The following is a 23,908-nucleotide window of genomic DNA, read 5'->3' on the forward strand; positions in this document are numbered from 1 at the left end:
AGAGTCTGCAATACTGACTTGTCTTGTTTCTTCATTATTGTCTTTGCTAGCTTTTCCTCATGCTGCCACCCTACCGTTGGTCTATCTCAAGACTATTGGTCTATCTCAAGACACTTGTTCCACATACATTTGATCAGCTTATCCATTTCAATTCAAGATTAATCTTCCTAAAACTCCACTGATTTATAAAATCTAAACTACCTAAAACCTCCAAGAAATCCCTGTTACTGCAGAATAAATATACGTTCTCCCAACTAAGATTCCAAGCTCTCTGTCATATGGCCCCAACCTACATTTCCAATTCCCCCAAATTCCCCGTGTACCAACCACTTGTAGTTCTCATTGCCCCCATCTTCTCCTGCTTCTATTCTTTTGCTTCTACTGTTGTCTCAGTTTCTTCTTCGTACCTCATCCTTGCTTGCCTAAATCATATATAACTATAACGTTCACCTGAAATACCATGCTGTCCTGAATAATTGAAATTCAACATAATCTCTCCTTTGATTCAGGACAGTCCCTGATTTGTACTTTTCATCTGTACTCTTACCCTATGCTTTGTGTTACAGTTAATTACCATCCCAGATAGGATGATGTAAGCTCCTTGAAATCAGGGAGGGTGTTTCACGCATTTTTTTTAACAGGTCTAAGTAGACAAGGTATAATTTAGTGTTTAATGTATAATAACCAGTGAAGAAATATTCAGAATGAGGGTGCCTGGGTGGCTCAGTCGGTTAAGCATCTGCCTTTGGCTCAGGTCATGATCCCAGGGTCCTGGGATGGAGCCCCACATCGGGCTTCCTGCTCAGCCAGGAGTTGGCTTCTCCCTCTCCGTCTGCCCCTCCCCTCCTTGTGTGCATGCACTCTCTCTCTCTCTCTCTCTCTCTCAAATAAATAAATAATCTTTAAAAAGGAGAAATACTCAGAAATACTTAAACCTCTTGGAAAACTTAAACTTCTAAAAAAAGTTTTAATGTTTACTGGATTATTTCAGTTTTAGTATTAAAACCATGAATTAATGTAGCCACTGGGTCATTGATATTTTTTAGTAACAGCTATACTGAGATATACTTCACATACAAAAATTCAGCCTTTCAAATTACACAATTCCGTGATTTTTTAGTATATTTAGAGATATGCAACCATCTCCACTACCTAACTTGAGTACATTTTCATCATCTGCCCCAAAACACACTCCATACCTATTGGCAGTCACTCCCAATTTCCACCTCCTTTAGACTCTAGGCAACTGCTAATCTAGTTTCTATCTCTGATTTGCCTTTTCTTCTGGACATTTCATATAAATGAAGTAATACAACATGTGGTCTTTGGAGAGAGGCTTCTTTTACTCAGCATAATATTTCAAGGGTTCATTCATGTTGTAGCAAGAATCAGCACTTCGTTGTTTTTTATGACCAAAGAATATTCCACCAATGAATACGCTACATTTTTTAATCCATTCATCAGTTGATGGACATTTGGGTTGTTGAGTCACTGATTTTTAAAACTGAAAACAAACCCAGTGATTATTTACTCAAATGCCCTCCTTTTGTACATGTGAAACTGAAGCAGAAAGAGGTATTATTGGACTTTTAACTAGACAGCTATTGGGTTTCTGATTATTTTAGATGCTAGGTCAATAACAATATGATGTAAACATTTTTTTAATTCATTCTTCCATATGGTTAATAAATAGCTATAGAGCACCAAGTCCTTATGGTCTGGGTAGCAAAAACAGTTATGGTCTTTGTCCTTATGAAGCTTAGAGTCTAGTGGGGGAATAACCTTAAAACAAATAATTATATAAATAAGTGCAAAATTAGAACTATAATAGCTGCTATGAAGGAGAGATTCATGAGCTGATCTTGTCAGGGAGGATAATTTAGCTATGATCTATGAATAAGTAAGACTAAACTAGGCAAAGAGGATGGAAAAGAGCATTTCAGGTAGAGCAAAAGCACATGCAAAGGCCCTGTGGCTACAGGAGCATGATGTATAAGGGGGGACACCAGAAGGCTAGTAAAACAGAAGACGAGGGTAAGGGGGCCATAGTATAGAATGAGACTGGAGAGAGAAATAAGTCCTGGTGAGGCAGAGTATTCCAGGACAAAGTAATGATTTTAGTCTTTTTCCTAAGAGCATTGGACCATTGAAGTATTTTCATCCCAGAACAATGTAAGCAAAAAGGAAGTGCGCGTTGCCTTATATTCCTCTCCCAGGGCTGAGACGCATTTAAAAAGGTAAAACTTGCTGGGTAATACATATCTGTTTTACCAAAACTTGTGGTAGAATCTGTGGCATTTAAAGTTTGTTTTTACTGAATTCCTTGTTATCCAAAGTAGAAACTTGTGTTATTTTAACAGAATAAACAGCCTCCTTATTAGAATTCTCCAATTCATTTTTTAAAGAGCTATTCTTTCCAAACCTCCTACAGAATAAGCAATCAAAGCTACTTGAGAATAAATAGATATATAAAGGTCACATTTTTTTCCATTGCACAATAATCATGTTTTAGACCTGTAAGATCTCAAGAGTACAGAAATAGTTCTCTAAACTGCAAATGGTTAATATCTAATTCTTTAGCCCAACTGCTTTAACTTGAGGTTTCTTGGCTCCCAGGCAGTATGTGAATGGGACACAGGAAGCTTTTGTATAAGTAAAGGTCATGCCTACATGGGCGTAGATCCAAAGCTTTCATTAAATTTTATAAAGAGTCTGTCACACACAAAAAGCTAAAAACCAGATTTTTGGAGAAGAGAAACAACCCATAAATTACCAGGAAAAATATTTGGGATTACTCTATATCACTAATAGAAGACTAAGCCCATACAATTAAAAACAACAAAAACTAGCAACATTTAAACGAACAGCTATTACTAAGCTAATATCACCAGAACCACATCTCCTTTTATTTTTTTTAATTGGTATCTAGTCACGGTCAAAAAAATCATAATTATGGTAATAAGATTTGTTCTATATCATATAGCAGTTATTTCTCAAATTGGGATCCCCAGATCACCCTCTTAGAGGTCATACTGAGTACTTGTGAGGGATGTCGATCCCTGCACCCACTCTGGACCTCTGGGAACAGAAACCCAGGACTCCGAATCTTTAGGGTCCCTGGGGATTGTGATGTCCGACCATGTTGAAAGTGCTATAAAACATGATGAATAGCAACACTCTGTTCAGTGTTTTGACAAACCAGTCCTACCCAGTTCATTGAGTTGTAGCGTAATACCACTACCATGTATCAGTGCATATACGTCAGACCCCCTACAAGAAGCTTTCCCTAACCTATCCCTAGTGCTTAAAATCATTCTCCAGGAAAGTAGATACTACTATTTACAATTTATAGAGGAAGAAATTATGCCTGATGAAATTAAATAACTTGCTACATAGAGGTCTGGCTGACTCTAAAGCTTTTCTCTCCATTCTGTCAAGCCGCCTCTTATACCAGTGACCCACTGCAAGACGTATCCAGAAAAAAGAAAGTGAATGGAGTCATGTGTGAGTCTAACAGCCCCGTCATCATCCACTGAAATCCACCGTCATCAACTAAGTTACAGATTTATAATGAACAAAGTATAACAAATGAGCCTCTCTTGCTAAGCACAACTGCCTGACACATTTCTAAAAGAAGCTTCCAGATGTAACACTTTACAGGCAGGAATAGTGTGAATATGAGAAAATTGCTTCCAGTTGTTACAATTTAATAAGCAGAAAATATAAAGGAAAGCCAAATATTCTGTCATGCAAAGTGACCCTAAAATCTACTAGTATGTATCACTACCAAAAAAGAAAGGGAAAAAAGTTCCGTGTAACTGGATAAAGGAGCTGGAAGACTGTCTGTTGGGCTTCTTTAAAATATGAGCTTTTTTTTAAAAGATTTTATTTATTTATTTGAGAGAGAGAGAGCATGAGTTGGGGGGATGCTGAGGGAGCAGCAGACTCCCTGCTCCCAGGACCCTGAGATCATAACCCGAGCCGAAGGCAGATGCTTAATCGACTGAGCCACCCAGGCGTCCCTAAAATACGAGCTTTTATAAGATTTTTGCTGTGAGAGATGGTTCTGTGATATGTGTATGCTTAATTATGCTTCATCTCAGTCAACACCTTTGTTAGGCACTAATAATGAAATGATTCAATTTAAAAAAAACTGACAATCATGTCTATTTTATAGGCATTTACTTGAAAAGAGTCAAACCTCTTTGTCAAAATCATAAATATAATAAATTCTCACAATTTTGAGAGTGACTAAAAACAAATTAGTTATCATTTAGAAATATGTTTGCATTTCAGTAATGAAGTCATCAGATTAAGAATTTTTTTTTTTTTAAAGATTTTATTTATTTATTTGACAGAGAGAGACACAGCGAGAGAGGGAACACAAGCAGGGGGAGTGGGAGAGAGAGAAGCAGGTTTCCCGCTGAGCAGGGAGCCCGATGCGGGGCTCGATCCCAGGACCCTGGGATCATGACCTGAGCCTGAAGGCAGACGCTTAACGACTGAGCCACCCAGGCGCCCCCAGATTAAAGAAATTTAATGTGACTTTTACCGTAACAAGGGTTTCTTCTTAAAGATCTTCACAGGTTATTTCTTTTTCAGGAAAAGGATTTTAATTGTTGAATTATTTAAGAGAAATGGCTGTTGGTTTGTAGAATACTTAAAACCAAGTGTCTGGAAAACTGGAAGCCAGAAATTGCCCCTGGATCTGCTCTGACAGAGTTATGTTACCTGTCATATAATGGCATAAAGGCTATTCCTTTTGGTCCCTGCTGGAAACTGACTCTGCTATTTAGTCGGCAGCTTTAGCAAGTAATTTGTTAGATGATTGAGAGAACTATTAAATAGACCTTTCTATTTACACTGAAATTTCAGAGGCTGTTGTAGGTGATGCAACATAATAATATGATATGCAAGAACATGGTGAGAAATGAATGGTGGATGTCTTTTGTGATAGTGCATGTAATGTAGGAAAATTGTTAGGGTTTGAAGCCAACGGCCAAGAAAGAATTCTTGAGATGTCTTTGGTACAAAAAGGTGGTTTTATTAAAGCCAGGGGACAGGACCGGTGGGGTGGGTGGAGGGGGGGGTGCAGAAAGAGCTGCACCAGGGTCATGAGGAGTGGCCCATTATATACTTTCAAGTTGGGAGGGGGTTAGGGATAGCTTTAAGTCTCTACGGAATTTTGGAAGCAAGGTTTCCATGACCTTGAGGGGGCTGGCTATTGTTAGGAAAAGGTCATTTATTATTGTCTAATAAAACCTGAGTCATGAGACCCTTCAGATGTATATCGGTGGGTCATATGCTTGGGGGATGACTGCCAACATGTATCTTGGGGGTTAGAGATAAAGGAAGTTTCCAAAGGAATTTTTATATGTTAAGGGAGACCTACAGGATTCTGGGGGTCAGGCTAAGATGGCCTTTCGCCCTTAGCAAAGTAACATGGAGGCAGCTAAGCTCCTAGAGGAATGTCACTTGGCCTGTTTCAAGGACTTGTCAATGGGCTGTAGATAGTAAGGAAATTTAATAATTTTTTCTTCTGCCTTTGTTTCCCACATTTACACGATCCCTTTAAGGCACAAAAACTTCATCTCAGAACAGATTTCAAAGGGAATCTTATTTAATGACAGAGAAGCTTATAATGTTCTTCTGACACATAAAGGTCCTTATCTTTTGGTCAAGCTATGGTATTACACGTGATTCTTCCAAATAATTTAATGGAAATCTGAGTTCCAGATTTTAATGTTATTTTAAAGTTATATCAGGATCTAATGTGTCCTCACCCTTTCATATCTATGCTCTACTGTAATGGCTTACAGTGAATTTCTGGAAGCAATTGATAAGATTACTTTCTATTATATCAGGGTCTAATTCTCCCTGTGGTCACCAGATCTCCAAAGGACCAGGGATAGCTGCTCAGGAGGTTGAAGCTGACTTTCTGTGCATGGAGAAAACATCCAGTCCACACTAACTAGATAGAGCCATCCAAAACATGAGGCAGAGAGGAAGTCGCAAATGGCTTCCAGCCTCCTTTTTAACTGTTTCCCGCCCCCCCCCCCCTTTTCTTTAGCTGCATGAGTTTTCTTTTAGCTAAATGACTTTCAGTTTGGCATGACATTAAAAAATAGGATGGCTCTGAGATGGAAAAAATGAAATTATAAATAAACAAAACAAAACCACTCTGCCGTGGGACCTGTATTCCTTCACAGAGAAGCTACTTCTGAAATCATTAAAGTTGAAGCCTTTGTGTAAGGTGAGGTAAGGCAGGCGGCCAGGTGCAGGGGGCACTCACAGGGTGGGAGGCTGGCTTTCCCAGTCCGGGGAAGATCCTGCAGAGATGGGGGCGGTCAGTGGGAGTCGGGCAGAGTCCTGCCCATGGAATTAGACGACTCTAAGACTTTTCTGTTGTAATTGGTGGGAACCACAATTTTAAAAGATAACACATTTTTAAACTTTCAATAACTTTGCTTAAAGACTGTTGACTCCTCTTTGGCTCTACAGGAGCTCTAAGAACCATCCTCAGAGTGAGAAGGTGAAACCCTACCCCTGAAGCAAACCTTTGTGCCTGCCAATGCCCAAAGTGGCTGATGTAGTCCCAGGAGAGCCCAGGAGAACCCTAGCAAGGTGGCAACGGCCCTCACATTTCCTTTGGAAAAACAGTAATTAGAGCAGCCGGAATATTTGCAACCTCATTGGTTCACTTGCTGGTTTTTTTTTTAAGCTTAGACTTTACTCTTATTTTCATATGTTTTTATATAAATCAGTCCCATGTGGCTTGATTGTAGACGTTAAGCGGCCACTAGGAGCTTTCAATAAAAGCCTTTCTGGAGCAGGCTGTGCTTGGGGTTCTCTGGAGTCCGGCTCTACAGCCCGCAGTCCCTGTTTCTCTGTGCCCCTCCTCCTGTGTTGATTTCTGTATGCCTCCTTCCTCCATTCCAACTGCCCTTCATCTCAGTGGCGTCTGTTTACTTAAATCTAAGCCAATTAAATAAAGCATAATAATAGAACACCCTTCTGAAAAGAGCACAAAGGAGAGGAATTGCATGGCCTCTGACAGAATAATAGAGGAGGGGAAAAACATTTTAGAGAGCTCCCCAGCAGACGATCTGCCTCCTCCCTTGGCTCCTATTTATAGTGAGGCAAACTCTTTTGTTACCAGCATCTCTATGCAAAGCCCTCCCCTTTTGTTTGGTGAAATCGTAATGATATATCCCTACGTGTTTTAATATTTCTACGATTGCTGATGGGAGAATTATTGTATCATGCATGCATGAATATTGTTATAGAATTTCTGGAGCACCTGGGAGTGCTAACATAGTGGATTCAGGTATATGTTAAGGGGAGCTTTTATTTTGATGTATTTTTTCACCCAGTAAGTAATCTCACTCAATTAAGAAATCCTCACTTTTTAAAATGGGTCATTACTGGAAATTTCCTTAGTAATAAAATGTTGGCCGCCACTGTTAAGAAAATAACTTAGGGAGGAAAGGAGTGATTTCAAATTAGCATTATAGAACAGGGAGGGATGGGTGCCAACTTAGTACCCACTATGCTAATTAAGTTATCACACATTGCCTCTTGAACAATATGCAGCAAAAGATGAAGGACCTGAATCAGCTGGAGATCACCCTTAATTGTAAATGCTTCCCCAAGACTTCAGTGAGTTGGTGAAATCCCTCTGCTTCTGGAGCTTTTAGGACTTTGGGCTAAAAGTAGATTTGCCAGAATTTCATCTTTCCTGTCAGATAACATTCAGCAGCATGGATTTTCCTCTCTGGTGGAGGCCCCTTTCCTAAATGCTTGCCTTTTCAAATTCTCCAGCAGTCAGGATGTCGCCCTCAGAGAGTGCAGAAGCTCAGGCAAAGAACATCATCACTCAGCTGAATTCTGACTTTTTTAGACCACAGCTGGAATTTTTTCACAATGGCCTCAGAAATAGCCCGGTGCTCTGGCACCCAGGTTCAACCAAATGCCCCCTCTTCTTCCCCAGGAAATCTCTCTGTGCTCCTGCAGGTTGACAGATGGCTCCCAGCAGGTGACCTTGGGGCTATTAGTAAATGAGATGCTTTCTTTCTCTGGAACAGTCCTTCTCAAAGACACTCTCTGTCCTAAGAACTTACAAAAGGCATTTGGCTGCTAAGCAAAACTAAAGAGAAAAGTTGAAGCTAAGAAACCACGTATTGGCAAGTGAATATATAGTCTCTTCACAAGAAATACCATTCGAAGACTGATATTGAGACCTCACAATTTTCCACCATTGTCAAAGCACTTTCTACAAATGATTTTATTTAATTCTTGCAGCAACTCTGTAAGGGAAATCTCATTAATAATTTCCATTTTATTGATGATGAAACTAAGGATCCAAAAACTTAGAAGTTCTGCCCAATGTTCCACAGCCGGTAGGAGATAGGCCAGTGTTCTGACTCAGCATCCATATCCAAAGTGTGTGTTATTTTTTTTCTAGTCAGAATGGTTAGGAAAATAAACTGTTATCATCCTTGTTTTTATTCACTCATTCAACCCTTACTAACCACCCACTTTCAAATCAGGGAAACAGGAAGCCAAGTAGAGAAGGAAATTTCATTGCTTGGAACAAAGGAGTTCATATATACAAAATTAAAGGATCAACATACTTTTCTATTTTTTTGCAGCACGTACCTCAATTTTTCATCCATTTGATAAGTAGTTATTGAGCAAGTACTTGCCACTAGATGGGGAATGTGGTAGTAAATATAAAAGAAAATGGCCCCTGCCCTTCTAGAGCTTACAGATTTGTTGGAGTGGGGTGGAGTGGAGCAGACATTAAACAGATAAAAAACACACAGTGTTCCTGATGGCGTAGGGAAATAGACAGTGGTAGGAGTGTAAACTGCTCATACCTCTTGAGACAATTTGATAATATGGTTGCCTTATTTGAAGTGCATTGTATACTCTCTCTGATATGGTTTAATAGTTTTTGTTCTTCATTTGAACTTATTTTGAATTCAGAATACTATGAATAAAGGAATTCATATATTTGAGAGAAATTAATGGCTTCTAGGATTGAAATAAAGCCGAAAAAGGATGGGGGTAGGAATTTGTTTCAATTCCAGTAAGGTTTGTTAACAACACAAGGTAATTCATATGAATGCCAAATAGGTGATAAAAAGAAGAACCATACACCTGGAAGTGGCTGGGGAGACTTCTAGAGAACAGCGCTCCAGTTCAAGGAAGTGTTGACAAACCTAGAGGAGGGAGAGGAGGGAGGGGGGATGCGGGAGAGAGCAAGAGAAGAAGAAAAGGAGAAAGAAGAGGACTTTGTAGAAGGAGAGAAGAAAAATATGAAACTGGAATGAAAAGGGAAATTCACAGGTCTATAAAGGAACTGGAGGCTCTGCGAGGGTAGAAAGTTGGAGATAAAGTTGAACCAGTTGAGCGTAGTCATGGTGTAGAAGCCCTAGAGGCTAGACCTAGGAAATTTGGTTTTTATCATGTTGGCAGAAGAGGTTTGAACATGAGAGTGACATCACTAGGAGGCCTCCTAGCCAGGTCACTTTTGTGGCCACCTGTTGTGTCCTTGGTACCCTTCCCTCATTCTTTTTCCTCATACCACGTGAACCTGCAGATCTGCACTGGCTTATTCTACCATTTTAAAAATGGGTAGTGTTTGTATGAAAATTAGAAACAAATGAACAGATGGCTTTCTGTCAAGCAAAGAAGTGTTAGTTCTTCAGATATATTCTGATCCTGAGCAGAAAGCAGCAGTATAAGAAATAAGCGGAAACACTGGCACATGTGCCCTGTTGCTGCCCAAGGTTCTCTACATTGCAGTGCCTCTTATATTTTATTTATAAAATAAAATATTTATTTATATTCCATCAGAGTCAGCATATGTTAACAATTTAGCAGAATACGTTTTTCACTAATGTCACTGAGCATTTCTTTTCAACCTTTGCAACCAAGAAGGAATCTAAACTCAACCCTAACAGAGCTACTGTTTCATCATGCATCTTGTGTCACTCTCGTGATGGAGATATTTACCACTCACCAGATCTCCACATATTTATTTATTTTTTAAAGTAATGTCTACGCCCAACGTGGGGCTCAAACTCACGACCCCAAGATCAAGAGTTGCATGCTTTACGGACTGAGCCAGCCAGGTGCCCCACCAGAGCTCTGTTTATCCTCCGTGTTTCTCCACCCTTTATTGAGGCAGAGCCATCATGGTTAGTTCAGTCCAGTGAGTGGTAAGAGGAGGTAATGTGTGTCACTTCTGTGTTAGAGCATTTAAGAGCTGGTGTGCAGCCCTCTCATGCCTTCCTCCCTGCTGCTGTAATCTTGGAGACCATGAGCTGAGCCACAGAAGAATATTCAGATCGTGGGAGAGAGTTGGCCTGGAGCATTATCCTACTCACATCAGGATTTGTATGAGCAGGATAGAAACCTTTATTGTGCAAAGTCTCTGAGACTTAAGTTTGACTCTTCTGACTAATCCAGTCCTTTATCCTTTCACCCATTTGTATCCTATTTTTATGGCCTTGAATCAGGTTGAGGTGCTTTGGACAAGACTAGCTAATTTCTGCTAAGCCGGCTTAACCCGGTCTGCTAATCCTCAGCAATAGCCTGGAGTATCAGGCTTGGGAATCAAAGGGGAAAATTCTTACTGTCTCCCTTACCTAGATTCTCTTGTCAACTGGACACCATATGTTTTGACTAGGGCTTTTGTTAAGTGTCCTTAATTCATATATTTTGAAGTATGTTTCCTTAGCAAGAAGCATAGTGTTCTCCAAAAGGGAATTTGGGAAAAGCCCCAAGAAAGGAAGATCTTTCTCTCATCTGTCCAAGTATCAGTGACTTTGGTTCGCTGTAACTTTTGGCTACTTACAAATAAGTAGCGATAATGAGCTGCTTCTAAATGTATTAGGGAATAGAAATGGTTTAGTAGCCTGTTAGACTAAATGATTTCATGTTGGCAACTGCTCTCCTGTTTAAAGACTGCTTGGCTAGTGCATCTTTTCCCAACAGTACTGGCAATTCTGAATGTCCTCAATAGTTGAAATCTTGTTATCATGCACAAGTGCACTGAATTACATAAACTGTTCAAAACCACATAGAGCAGGTTGGCAGAGGAGGTGGAGAACAATGTTACTATTGTTTATTTGAGAGCTGAGTAGGCTAATGATAGCCAGTGAGGTCAAGGTTAGCCTTCAGAAATGCTATTCAGGATTCCAGCAACTTCAAGCATCTAGATGTTTCACTTATCTGACAAAGTCTATCAAAAGATGAAAAATAACCAAGTGATACTTACACTAGAATATGTTTCAAAGGTTAATGAGTAGTGTATCCTGGTCTAACAACCCAGGGAAGATTTTATCTTGACTTTATTGCTTAATGAAACATGGGTTCTTACATCACTCGAGAAAACCACACCTTGGCAATATTTTCTTCCTGAAATTCTAAGTCTGCATGAACTTATCAATCTAACTTCAGTGCTAGGGGTGTCATATAACTTGCACATAAATATGCCAACAGCCGGACACGTAGTATATGCAGACTAAGTGCATTCTATGCACATCTATTTATCTGGGTTATCAACTGATAAAAGCTAATTTTTTCGATAGCCGAACAAGTGTCTATCTTGAGTTCCTCATTAAATGATTTACTCAACTTATTTTGTGATGCCAACGTACACCCTATTCTCTATTAGGCTAGCCCTTAAATATAGTTCTTAACCAAATTAAGGTTGTCAGGTGTTGCCAGCCATGATCTCAACATTTCACACCCAACTCTGAGAGATTCTGGAAAGTGGCGTAAGCAAGCCTGATAGGAATAATGGAGTAGAGAACAGAGACAGAACAGTAGTTGAGTACATTTCAATTTGGTCAAAAAGCTGAATACACTGAATAAAATATGTGCTTAGTAGGTATTTCTAGTAAACTGAAAGTTGCCATTGGTGAAATACCACTTCTCAAGGAGTCCCAAAGCCTTTATGTTTGAAATTGTCTTTAGCCAGAGTTGAGACTTAACACCAGTTCTCAGGGTCTATAAAGAGTTAGCGTAGGGGTGTCTGAGTGGCTCAGTCGGTTAAGTGTCCTACTCTTGATTTTGGCTCAGGGCATGACCTGAGTCGTGGGATTGAGCACCATGTTGGGCTGTAGACTCCGGGTGGAGTCTGCTTGTGCTTCTCCTACCCCCATTATCTGTCCTACCCGCCCCCGCCGCCAGCTCTAGCATACCTGTGTTCAAGCTTGTTCTCTCTCTCTCTCAAATAAATAAATAAATAAAATCTTAAAAAAAAAGAGTTGGTGTATGGTTGAGAGGCTTGTCCACTTTCTGGCTATGTGATGCTAGGCACTTAAAGTCTGTTGGCCTCAGCTTTCTCATGTTTTAGTGGTGATTATAATAGTTACCTGTCTTAGAGGGTGATAGTGAGGAATAAGTGAATGAATATATGTGAAGTACTTGGAACGCTGTCTGGTGCATAATAAATGCTGCATCAGTGTTTGCTAATATTATCTTAGGGATGTCACAGCCACTCTATGTAAGGTATCAAATACTAAGACTGTGTCAAATAATATTCTTAACAAAAATTGTGTTAAAGTAATTTAATCTTTTTGATCTGGAATAAAAATGATCACTTCTACCTGCTGTGTGTTCATTTAAAATGACTATCCAATTTTATGTGCCTCATGGAATAGGCCCTAAGTTGCTTTTGAAAAAATAAATCCCAGATGGCATTTATCTCTTTCTCATAAAATAAAGTCTAGAAAAAAGCATAGACGTTTTAATTTTATAACAAACAAAAAAACACAAAAGTCACGATGATGGGTAAATGGGGCATTATTTTTATGACTGAGTACCGCCATTTTCTCATAATCATCTCATTCTTTGGCCAATAATTTCCCAATTCTGTTGGAATGAAATTAGCTTTTAAGTGTTCAGGGCTGGAATTTCACTTTCATTGACATTTAACTATTGAGTTAATATGTGGAAAGACTATAAAAGACAGGATATTAGTTTTTTTAATATTGCTTTTAGTATTACTGGAATGATGAACATGTTCTTTGATAACAGGTGTGAGCAAATGTTTTTTTGTAAAGGGCCAAATAGTAAACACTTGGGTCATATAGAAATACATGAAGGGCCGTACGGCGTCTGTCACAGCTCCTTGACGTTGAAGCACACAGAAGCAGACACGGACAACAAAGAACTGAATGAACGTGGCTGTGTGCCAGCAACACTGAACTGAGGAAAACAGACAGCAGGCCCGATCTGGTCCATGGACCACAGTTTGCTGACACTTGTTCTATGCAATTCTTTCTTGTTTTGTTTTTGTTTTTTTTTAATTTTTACTAGGGTAAAAGATGCATGCATGCATGTGTACGTGCATGCTTAGACACATACACGGACATGTACTTCAAAATCATGAAGATGAAGTGTAAAACATGCGTATTAAGTAATTTAAGGAAAATAAAGTCAGATCGACTCTTTTGATCTGAACAAGGTGCAGAGCTGCTCTACCATTCTATTTTTGCTCTAAAATCAACCTTTTAATCAAAGCTACCCTTAAAAATTCTTTCAGTAGTCTGAAGTTATTGTGTATAGAACTCTGTATAATAATGTTATATATATTCTAAATTTGAGAACCACTGAGCCTAACTAAAGCTGGGGGGTGGTGGGGGAAGAGCTGTGTTCAGACATGTGGGCAGTGCAAACTTTTTTTCTTAAAATAACTGTCAAATTATGTGAGGGATTGGAGAATTCTATTGTGTTCCTTCCCGCCTGCAGCATTTTCTTTTTTCTTTTTTTTTTTTTTAATGTTAAGCCTTTCTAACTTTAATATGCATTAACAGACTTGTTTGCTGCTACATATTCTGTGTGAATGCTCACAGATTAAGTGAACTATTAACATGTAAAAGCACTTAATACAGGACCTGGCCCGGTCAATGTTTGTTATGTTGGAATCAAACCCTGTCTATTCATATCCCTATACATATTGTTCTTTGAAGGGTGATAGAGAAGAAATGAGCCAACTGCTTCTTGTCTTTCCATGTTTACATTTTCCTATTGGATCTTGAAGAAGAATTAATAGCTATCAAAATTTCAGTCTTAAGGCTCTTTACTTGGAGAGCGATATCTTCCTTGAGGATATATAATGGATGAATATATTCTCTTGTGAGAGAATACAGTTGCCTGCTATTTATTAGCTGAAAACAATTTAAACAATTTAAAATTTTATTTTTCCTTGGATATAATACTTACGAAGCTTCACTAGAGTAAAGTTAAAAAGTGAGAAAAAGTATGCAACTGTTACCATTTTCATTTCTCTATTCCAAACACCTGCAAGAGCACTTTGCTGGTTGTAAATGCTCAGTGTATGACTATAGAGAACCACTATGGAATTCATCTCATGGCCTCATAGTTACCCAATAGAAAAAGAGAAAGCCACGAGTTGAATTTGGTATTGATCTACATGATGTAATAGATTTATATGGATCACAGATTAAATGATTGATTTCCTAAATTCTTTTTTTTTTTTACAGAAAGAAGCCACAACATATTATTAACCCTTTGAGAATACAACATAACGGATTTTGCCATTTTACTACTTCCTTGAATCGGTAAGACCCTGTCCTCTCTACAATAAAAGAGTTATCCACAGTTGTGAAAAATAACACTCTGTCGACCACATTTTTAAAAAATCTTTATGAAATAAATATCAATTTGTTTTGATAACGGAGAAATATATATGAATTCTATAGCTAATAGATTTAGGATTATAAAATAGCACTTCATAATGTTTTGAATGATTTAATAGTAAAAGAATGAAAAGATCTTTTTCACTCTTTTAATGAGAACTGAAAACTATGAAATGAGAACTGAACTAAACCTGTTTCTCCTGCGGTGGGTAAAAACACCAGCAGTATTTTCTCAACACTTACTATGTGCCAGATAAGACTTGCATGACTTACTTTACGTAACTAACCCCTGTATCCTTATAAGAACTCTGGGAGGAAATACTCGGATCATCCCCATTATACAGATTAGGGGTTTGAGGCAGAGAGAGGAAGCAAGTAGATGTAAGGAGTTCAGCCAAGGTTTTATACATAGGTCTGAGAGCAGAAGGCATGGGGAGAACACCAGCCCCAGCTATTATTATGAGAATAACTTCATGTTGTTGTAGAAATGCCTAGCTTTCAGATTCTCCTATGTTTTGAATTGGTTCTGTCCAAATTTCTGGAAGAAAAAAAAAAAAACCATAATGGATGTATCAAAAGAGTCATGGCAGGCAACATTTATTTTATGTTTGTACTTATTACTATACAACTGTTGCATGAGTAAATAAAGGAATGTATATACTTTAGCACAGTTTACAAACAGAAAGAACTTTTTCTTTTATTTTATATCCTCCTTTAAACTCAAAATTCCTATGTTAAAGCAGAATAATAGGACAGAAAGAATACAAATGAATGACTTTTTATTCTACGAAATGAAGAATGTATTTTAATTTAATTCTTTTTATTAGAAGAACTGAATATCTGATCTGAAATTGGCCACAGTAATATATGCTTTACTGTTTTTATTATTTATCACCTTATTTTTAAGCCAGAAACTTAACAAAATTTTCAAAGAAAAATATAGAAAATATTATAATAAATACCAAAGCATCAGCCACATGGATTAAACAAGTGCTGATATTAAACTTTGTTCAGATCTTTTCTGACAAAATAAATCATCATAGAGAGAAGAAAAGTTCATCTTGCTCCTTTTCCTTTCTTTCTGAAAGGTGTCACAATCCTGAAGGTGATATAACCTTCCTATGTGTGTTCTAATATTTTAATGGTGTGTGTGAAACAACATGCCATATATTTATTCACATTTTAAAAGTTTATATAAATGGTACCATACTATAGACATTCTTTTGCCTTCACCCAACATTATATTTAGAGATGCAGCCATATTGATACATGAAGATCTGGTTGACTCACTTTGTCATAAAGTTGACTCATTGTAATGTTTCAGTCATCTGGTGCTTAGTATTATTAATTACTGCTTCCAAATAACTTTTAACATTTTGAAGATTTAATGCTAAAATGGTTTAACCATGGCTTTCAAGACATCTTTGTCATTTGTGTATAAAAATCCGAAGTTCTTAATATATGATACTATACCAATTCTGTTTATGTTTTAGTTTTTTTCCTATTAGAAAAGTATTTCTTTTACTAGCTATAAGGATCTTGCTAACTAATGGGACTTGTGGGTTTTTTAAACTGCTTTTGCTGTAATACAATAAGTGAAATCTGTTTTATTTACCCATGGATGAAATGCTGACTATTCCCAAATGCAATGTAAATACTGCCTTCGAAATTTAAAAGATACTTAAAAACACTCTCATTTGGCCCATGTCGATTGCTTATATTTCCTTCAAAAATCATGAGGGAAACTTAAAGAAAAAGGATTTTCTCTAATTTTCTCCAAAATTCTAGTTAATTCTAGCATTTCTTTAAGGTAAAAGAAATATCAATATGCATTAGTAAGATTTATAGACATAGAATCTTTTATAACTTATTTTCTTAAGGGAGTAGATGACTCCTCTGGCTCAGTTGGAGAAGAAAGTAGAGATAAACTAGCCTTTGGTGGGCATATCTGAGTAAATGCAAGACTGTGTAAGCCTCCCAGGTCAAAAGTGCAGTGCATATTTGCAGATGGGGAAATTGAGGTCCATTTATGTCAGGCAACTTAATCAAGATGATATGGTGATTGCAGAGCTAGATTCAAACTCATTTCTCTTGAATTCCAAAACTATACTGTCTACAAGAAAAAGAGTCGAGAAAACCTACCTAACCTATTTGACACAGAAATAGCAGTTTCATTTATTCCACTAATATTTACTGGGATCCTTTTATGTGACTTAAAGGGATTGATCTCAGAAAAGCAAGGAAGAGGGGTGCTTGGGTGGCTCAATCAGTTAAGCATCTGACTCTTGATTTCAGCTCAGGTCATGATCTCAGGGTTGTGAGATCAAGCTCTGCTTTGGGCTCTGCACTCAGTGGGGAGTCTCCCTCTCTCCCTACTTCTTCCCTCTCCCCATTCACTCTCTTCTCTTAAATAAAAAATAAAGATAAATAAAGAAAAAGAAGGAGCGCCTGGGTGGCTCAGTCAGTTAAGTGTTTGCCTTCGGCTCAGGTCATGATCCTCGGGTCCTGGGATTGAGTCCCGCATCTGGGCTCCCTGCTCCGCGGGAAGCCTGCTTCTCCCTCTCCCTCTGCCTGTGGCTCCCCCTGCTTAAGCTTACTCTCTCTCAGTCACTCTCTCTCGCTTGCTCTTTCTTTCAAAGTAAATTTTAAAAAAAGAATGAAAAAGAAAGAAAAGAAAAGAAAAAAGAAAAACAAGGAAGACACAATATCAATCCAGAGAGAGAAAACAGGTTGTTTGGAAATGGCAAAGATTCCTTGAGTAATACCATGAAAGTGACTATTTGATTAGATATCTCTATCTTGCTATGCTATCTTAACATTGTTTACCAAGTAATTACCTTTCTGGTCACCTAACCATGCCAATTAGATTAAACTGAATGGGATAATAGGAGTAAAGATGCTTTGTAAATGACATAATCTTTGTAGTCATTTGCTGTTATTACTAATTATTCTATAAATTTAGAAGTGAATATTTCAAACCTAATACATGTAATTCTAAATGTAGAGCTTGGTATATGTATCTGAAGTTTAAGAGTCTTACTACTTCATGTAATAACATCTCTTTGACACAAAAGCCCCATGTAAACACTACAATGAGATGAACAACCCTGACAATTGGTTGATTTTCAGCCTCTACTACCCATTAGAGGTATATTTTTTTACCCCCTTAAGCCTCGTAGCAGATAATAACAGGACCAAGCTGGTTCCTGTCCAGAATGTGGTCGCTTCTCATTATCTCTACTTGTGTCGTTGGAGTCCACTCTCATCTTGACCACTGCAGTAGCCTCCTGCACCCAGTCTGTCTCTCCTATAGTCTGTTGTTCACAGAATGTGATCTTCTATAAATCTTAATCAATTGATATGACTCCTTTTTTCAAAATCTACCAATGGCTGCCCATAATATTCAGAATAAATCCTAGACTCCTACTGTTGCCAGCAAGGTGCTATACAAGCTGACATCTTTTACCTCCCTGACATCATCTCAACATCCTTTCCCCCCACTGGGGACAGAGACTGGTGACATTCTGAGCTGTGCCTAGAACAGTGTCTCCATCTTGGTGGACACTCACTTGCTAAAGGACTGAATAGGTATGCAGGGTTACTGTGGAATACACATGATGTCTTTAATGAACATCAGTGATGGTTGTATGCCCTTTTAAGGGTTCTTTCAGTTTGTCTTAATAGAGTCAATTGCTTCTGGAATGCTGAGGAGCTTTCATGCATGATCTTGACACATGATTTTATAGCATTATGATAAAACTTTATTCTACTGGGGCGCCTGGGTGGCTCAGATGGTTAAACGTCTGCCTTCGGCTCAGGTCATGATCCCAGGGTCCTGAGATCGAGCCCTGCATCGGGCTCCTGGCTCAGCAGGGAGCCTGTTTCTGCCTCTCCCCCTGCTCATACTCTCTCTCTCTGTATCTCTCTGTCTCAAATGAATAAATAAAATCTTAAAAAAAAACTTAATTCTATTGATATATAATCTTGAATCTTAATTTATAGTACCAAAACTACAAAGACAAATTAAGCACAGATCAGCTGGGTAGAAATGAAAAATCCATTTTAAGAGCAGAAAGTACTTATTTTATAATTACATGCCATCCTTTATCTAAAGAACAATATCAAGACTTGCTACAGCCTGGGGCGCCTGGGTGGCTCTGTTGGTTACGTGTCCAACTCTTGATTTCAGCTCAGGTCATGACCTAGGGGTCCTGAGATCTAGCCCCACTTCAGGCTCTGTGCTCAGCGGGGGGTCTGCTTGAAGATTCTCTTTCTCTCCCTCTGCCCCTCCCTCCACTCACGATAAATAAACAAATAAATAAATCCTTAAAAAACAAAAAGACTTGCTACAACCCGATATTGCTTAGATTTTGCTTTATCCTCAGAACAGATGTATATCTTCTCATCGCTCACTGATGGGTGAATTTTAGCCCTGAAGACAATTTTCTGTAAAATACGCTGACTTTTTTTTTTTATTTTTACAATATTCCTTAGAGCAGCACTTGATGAGTGTTTATATTGTTGAGAACACTTGGCAAGAGAAAGACAAACAGTCAGACCACAATACCCTTAACAGTTAGGGAAAAGAGAAAGAAAACCTGGTATTTTCACCATCCTCTCTGGAAATAAGTACCTTGACTTATGCTGATTACTATCTGATCAGCACTCAGGTCTGGCCCATGGCCCTCTCTCTGTGTGAGTAATTTTAAAGGCAGATTAAACATTCTAAAAATAAGCTATTGGTAAATGAGGCTATCTGATGTTTCCTTTATGAAAGCCTCTTCTCATCTGTCCTATCAGCTGGCCGTTATACTCCGACCCCAAATTGTTCTGCCTCTTACTGAGCAAAAACCTATTCCAGGGGTGAGGTTTTAAAGAAAGACATTTCATGGTTAACTAGAGACAGAAAAAAGGAGAATTGCCCACATACTGTGGCAGGAGTTAAAATAACAATAACAGTCCTCCTACTTAACAGGCTGACTCATAAGCACATTCTGCTGATTCCTGGGCAATTCCAAGCAGATTGTTTGGGCTGCAGTTCTGTAGGCAGAGGTGGGCACCCCCCGCTGCAGAAGGCTCTAGTTCTTGTCGGGGGGGTGCTATCAGTAAGTCTTGCCTTTTAACAGTTCGGCCAAATGGAGATGGGAAAAGACAGCAATTCGGTGCTGATGAGCACTTTTTCTAATGCTTAGACTCTAAAAGAATGGTTATTATGCATTTAGTTCTTTTGCTGGCCATGCGTGTAAGTCATTTAAAGGAAACTTCCTGTGGAAGGTCTTAAGAGTCAAATCTTGTTGGATATTTGCCTTCAGAAAATTCTTGACAATCAGTTGCAGTAGCCTTATCTCCGTCAATTTGGGAAAGGAGTTGAAGCCAATGGAAATCTAACTTTTTGCTTAAACAGAGGAAGGAAAATGATGTGGTTACCAAGGTACCTCATAATCCAAGGGCTGGACACCCTTATTCCCTCTGCCTGGCCTCCAGTACCTTTCCCTGAGCCTTTCGGTGCCCTTTGATGAGTTGCCCTTTTCCTGACACTTTTACAACCTGCCTCTCCTGCATGCTGGCACCACGTGACTTTTTTTTCATATGCATCAGATCATTTCTTTTTCCTACTTAAAAATTTCCTATAATATAAAGTATCCAACTCAGTAAAGACCCTTCAAAACTGGGCTCCAAGCAACCATTTCTAGACAATCTAATTCCTCTGTCCTACTTAGTTGCCTTTCCTTCATTCTAACCATGGCAGAAACTTGTTTCTTCTTTAACTTACTTATTTCTCTTGGTAAGCCATGTCTTTCTCACGTTGCTCTTGTCTTTGTTATTTCTGCAAGTCTTGCCTAAATATCCATTGTCCCCTTGTCTGACGTAGAAAAGCTATGTGTTTTCAATCCATATGTCATTCCTTCTCCAGCCCCCCCCCCCCAAAATGATATTAAGTGTGCTTTTGGGGGAGAAGGGGCTTTCATAGCCCTTTAAGTGTATCTAAACTAGAGAAAAGGGAAACACCTAGGTGGCTCAGTCTGCCTTCAGCTCAGGACATTATTTCAGGATCCCGGGCTCAGTAGAGAGTCTGCTTCTCCCTCTTCCTCTTCCTCTGTACATGCTGTCCCTCACACTGTCTCTCAAATAAATAAATAAAATCTTAAAAAAAAAAAAAAAAACTACAGAAAAAATCATCTTGGTGTGTAATTATTTCCATCTCTGGCTTTCTCCCCAGCTCTGAGAAGTCCTCAAAAGCAAAAGTTTTGTCTTTGCCATATTTGTGCTTCCAGGACCGTGTCATCCAGATTTGAAACAAAATAATATTTTAATCAATTGCTATTAATAGATAACAATAATGAATAATGAGTAAATAATGATTGGAAGATGTGGCCAATAAATGAGAGATCAAGGAGGGGGAAAAGATACGGGTTGTAGCCCTAGGTAGCAGATTTACAAAATGGGTTTTAAGGTGGCAGTGGTTACTTTGTTGTCATTTCTTTTGTGTGTATGATTGCTGCTAACAACAGTAGGTTTATAGTCAGAAAGTAAAGAGAGGAGAAAGCGAACACCGTGAGTCCCCAAGGAGACAAGTTAGGAAACAAAGCTTTGGAGGAGGCAGGAAAAGCAATGTTAAAAGACAAACAGATTAATATTAACAAAAACGGGGGCCACCTATCCCTCTAAGGAAATGTGAAGCCAGTGAGGGAGGATGAAAAGCCTGGGGAGACCAAAGTAGAGGATGTGTCAACGCTTCTATCTTCTACCATCTTCAGGAAAGACAGACCTTCCACTTTGTCCTTGGCAAACATGAGACTGTCCTAAGATTCTCTGAAAGTGACTGCAAATTCTATCTCCACCTTGGCTGCAAGACAGATGTTACAAGAGGACCGAGGGAAAGGCTGGTCCCTCTCTGCTCCAGCCACACCAGAAAGTGGAGGGGCATCAAGTGGGTGATTGTGGAAGAGCAGGAAATGCTCCTTGCTCAGGTTTGCCTACCAGCTTCCCCCATTCCGACACCCACAAGTTGTCCTAGTTGCTGCCAGGATTTGCAGTGTAGGCCATAAATGGAGTTTCATTTAACTATATTACTTCTATTGGTATCATCCTTTTTTTTTTTTTTTTTTCCTAATCTCGTCATACATTTCTTCAAACCAAGTATATTAGTTAGGATGGATCTAATTGCTAAAACAAATAGATGCAGAAATGTATAATCACTTTATTTCTTGCTCACTTACCAGTCCTGCGTGGGTGTTTAGGTTGGGAGCCTGTGTGTCCTTCCCATAGTCAATCAGGGATAGAGATTTGTGGGATTCCTTTCAGACAATGGGATCTTTCCATTCATGGTTTTACTTTGTCATTGTCTCCATCCAACTGGTAGGGGGGCAAAGACCAAGGAGGAGCACATGGGAGTTGTAGAAGAACCAAACTTCCATTGGTTAGAGCTAAATCATATGAGCACACCTAACTGTAAGGATAGATAAGAAATATACTCCTGCTCTGTGCTCAGGAAAAAGAAGAAAGAGATTCTGATGAACTGCTAGCAGTCTCTGTGATACCAAAGGAAAATCTGTGTCCAGTATAAATATGTTTGAACATTTGGATCAAATAATTCAAACCCTGGTGAGAATAGATGCCAATCATACCATAGAAACAAAACTCTGAATCATAATCTCAGTACCATGTTAAAATAGTAAATGTATTTGATATATCAGTTTATCAAAGTTAATTTTTACAGTACTACACAAATAAGATATTTTCTAAAACCTTCCTCATAGAAATAAGCATTGTATCCAAGAGGATAATGGCAAAAAAAGCATAGTGCCCAAAACTGCTTAGTTTTTTTCATTAACTTCTTTTTTTTTTTTTAAGATTTTGTTTATTTATTTGAGAGAGAGAGAGCACAAGAGGAGGGAGGGTCAGAGGGAGGAGCAGACTTCCCACTGAGCTAAGAGCCCCATGTGGGACTCGATCCTGGGACCCTGGGATTATGACCTGAGCCGAAGGCAGACGTTTAACCGACTGAGCCACCCAGGCATCCTTTTCAATAACTTCTTGCTAAGTGAATCAGTTGATTAATTAATAGATGAAGAAAGCTTCATTGGGGAACAAAATAAATGCTTGTACTTTAATGAATTTCTAAAATTCATTATAAAAAGACATGATTGGGATCGTCAAAACTCATTTTGAACCAAAGAAGGATGTTCCCTTTTAAAGAAAAATAATGAGTAAAAGTAAAATATTGAGGGAGAAAAACCCACAGTTTGTACTTTTGCAAAAATTTTTAAAGAATTTTTATGTTTTGATGAACTCACAAATAATCATGTATAAGCCTCATAGTATATTTTGTATTTGTTCCATGTATTTATTTGGAGTAAATATTGCTATTTATATGAAGGGTAGCAGTGCATCTATTTTTTTATGAGTGGAATATTGTGCCACAGTGTTGCATAAAAGCCATTCTATCAGCTAAATATTCTATAAAATCAACTTATCTGCTAAATACTTTTGTCATGGACTTTCAGTTTCCTGTGACTATGGAATGGTTGGGTGTGTGAAAATACTACATCGCAGTAAAGGTATGATCACTGGTTTTTCCTGGGAGGTTAAAACTCCTTTTCCCCTTTGAGAATAGGTAGCAATTTAATCAAGTTCTCATGGCATCAGAGAGCAATTAAAATGAAGAAACCCTAATAAAACTGGCCTTTTCTACAAGCATAGAAAGAAAGATAGTCTGAGGTTTCAGCCTGTGTGGGAAGAATGGGAAATGATGAACAAAAATCCAACATGGCTGAACCCGGAGGCCGATTCCTTCCGTGTCTCTGTCACATCTTTTTTCCTGAGAAGTAGAATGATTTACTTAAACCTGCTAATTTCTTGCGATAAAAATTTTTTTTACTCTTTTTCCCTTCTCACCCACCCCCTGCACTTTTTTTTTAATGAATGTCAAGGACTCCAGTTGTACCATGTGCTCAGTAATTACTACAGAAGGCAATTTGAGTGTGAGACAGTTGCAGACTCTGTAAGAGAAATTTAGAATTCACTAAAGCAAATACTTTAGTGAGGGGGTGCCAAAGCTTGAGTCATTTAAAACCATTGTGAACAGAGCTCTAGGAAAAATCCGGTCGTAATCAATCCTGAATAAAAAGCAAAGGACCAAAACAATCAAAAAGACCTTTTTCCAGAACAGACTACTGTGATACTAGAAAAGTTCTTGCCACTGGGAAGCAGTGTGTACACCTTCTTGT

The 23,908-nt window shown here is 38.5% G+C and overlaps 1 protein-coding gene across 29 annotated transcripts in view; it reads left to right on the top strand.

The window, feature by feature from the left end:
- MAP2 (microtubule associated protein 2) overlaps positions 1-23,908 on the top strand; it is a 277,165-nt gene that overhangs the window by 158,732 nt on the left and 94,525 nt on the right. For all 29 annotated transcript variants that reach the window (XM_078071262.1, XM_078071259.1, XM_036098826.2 and 26 more), the window contains one exon: positions 14,523-14,600. The gene's annotated coding sequence lies outside the window, so the exon portion shown is untranslated. The remainder of the gene's footprint in view (positions 1-14,522; positions 14,601-23,908) is intronic.

The sequence above is a fragment of the Halichoerus grypus genome, chromosome 4 (genome assembly GCF_964656455.1).
Source record: "Halichoerus grypus chromosome 4, mHalGry1.hap1.1, whole genome shotgun sequence".
NCBI lineage: Eukaryota > Metazoa > Chordata > Mammalia > Carnivora > Phocidae > Halichoerus > Halichoerus grypus.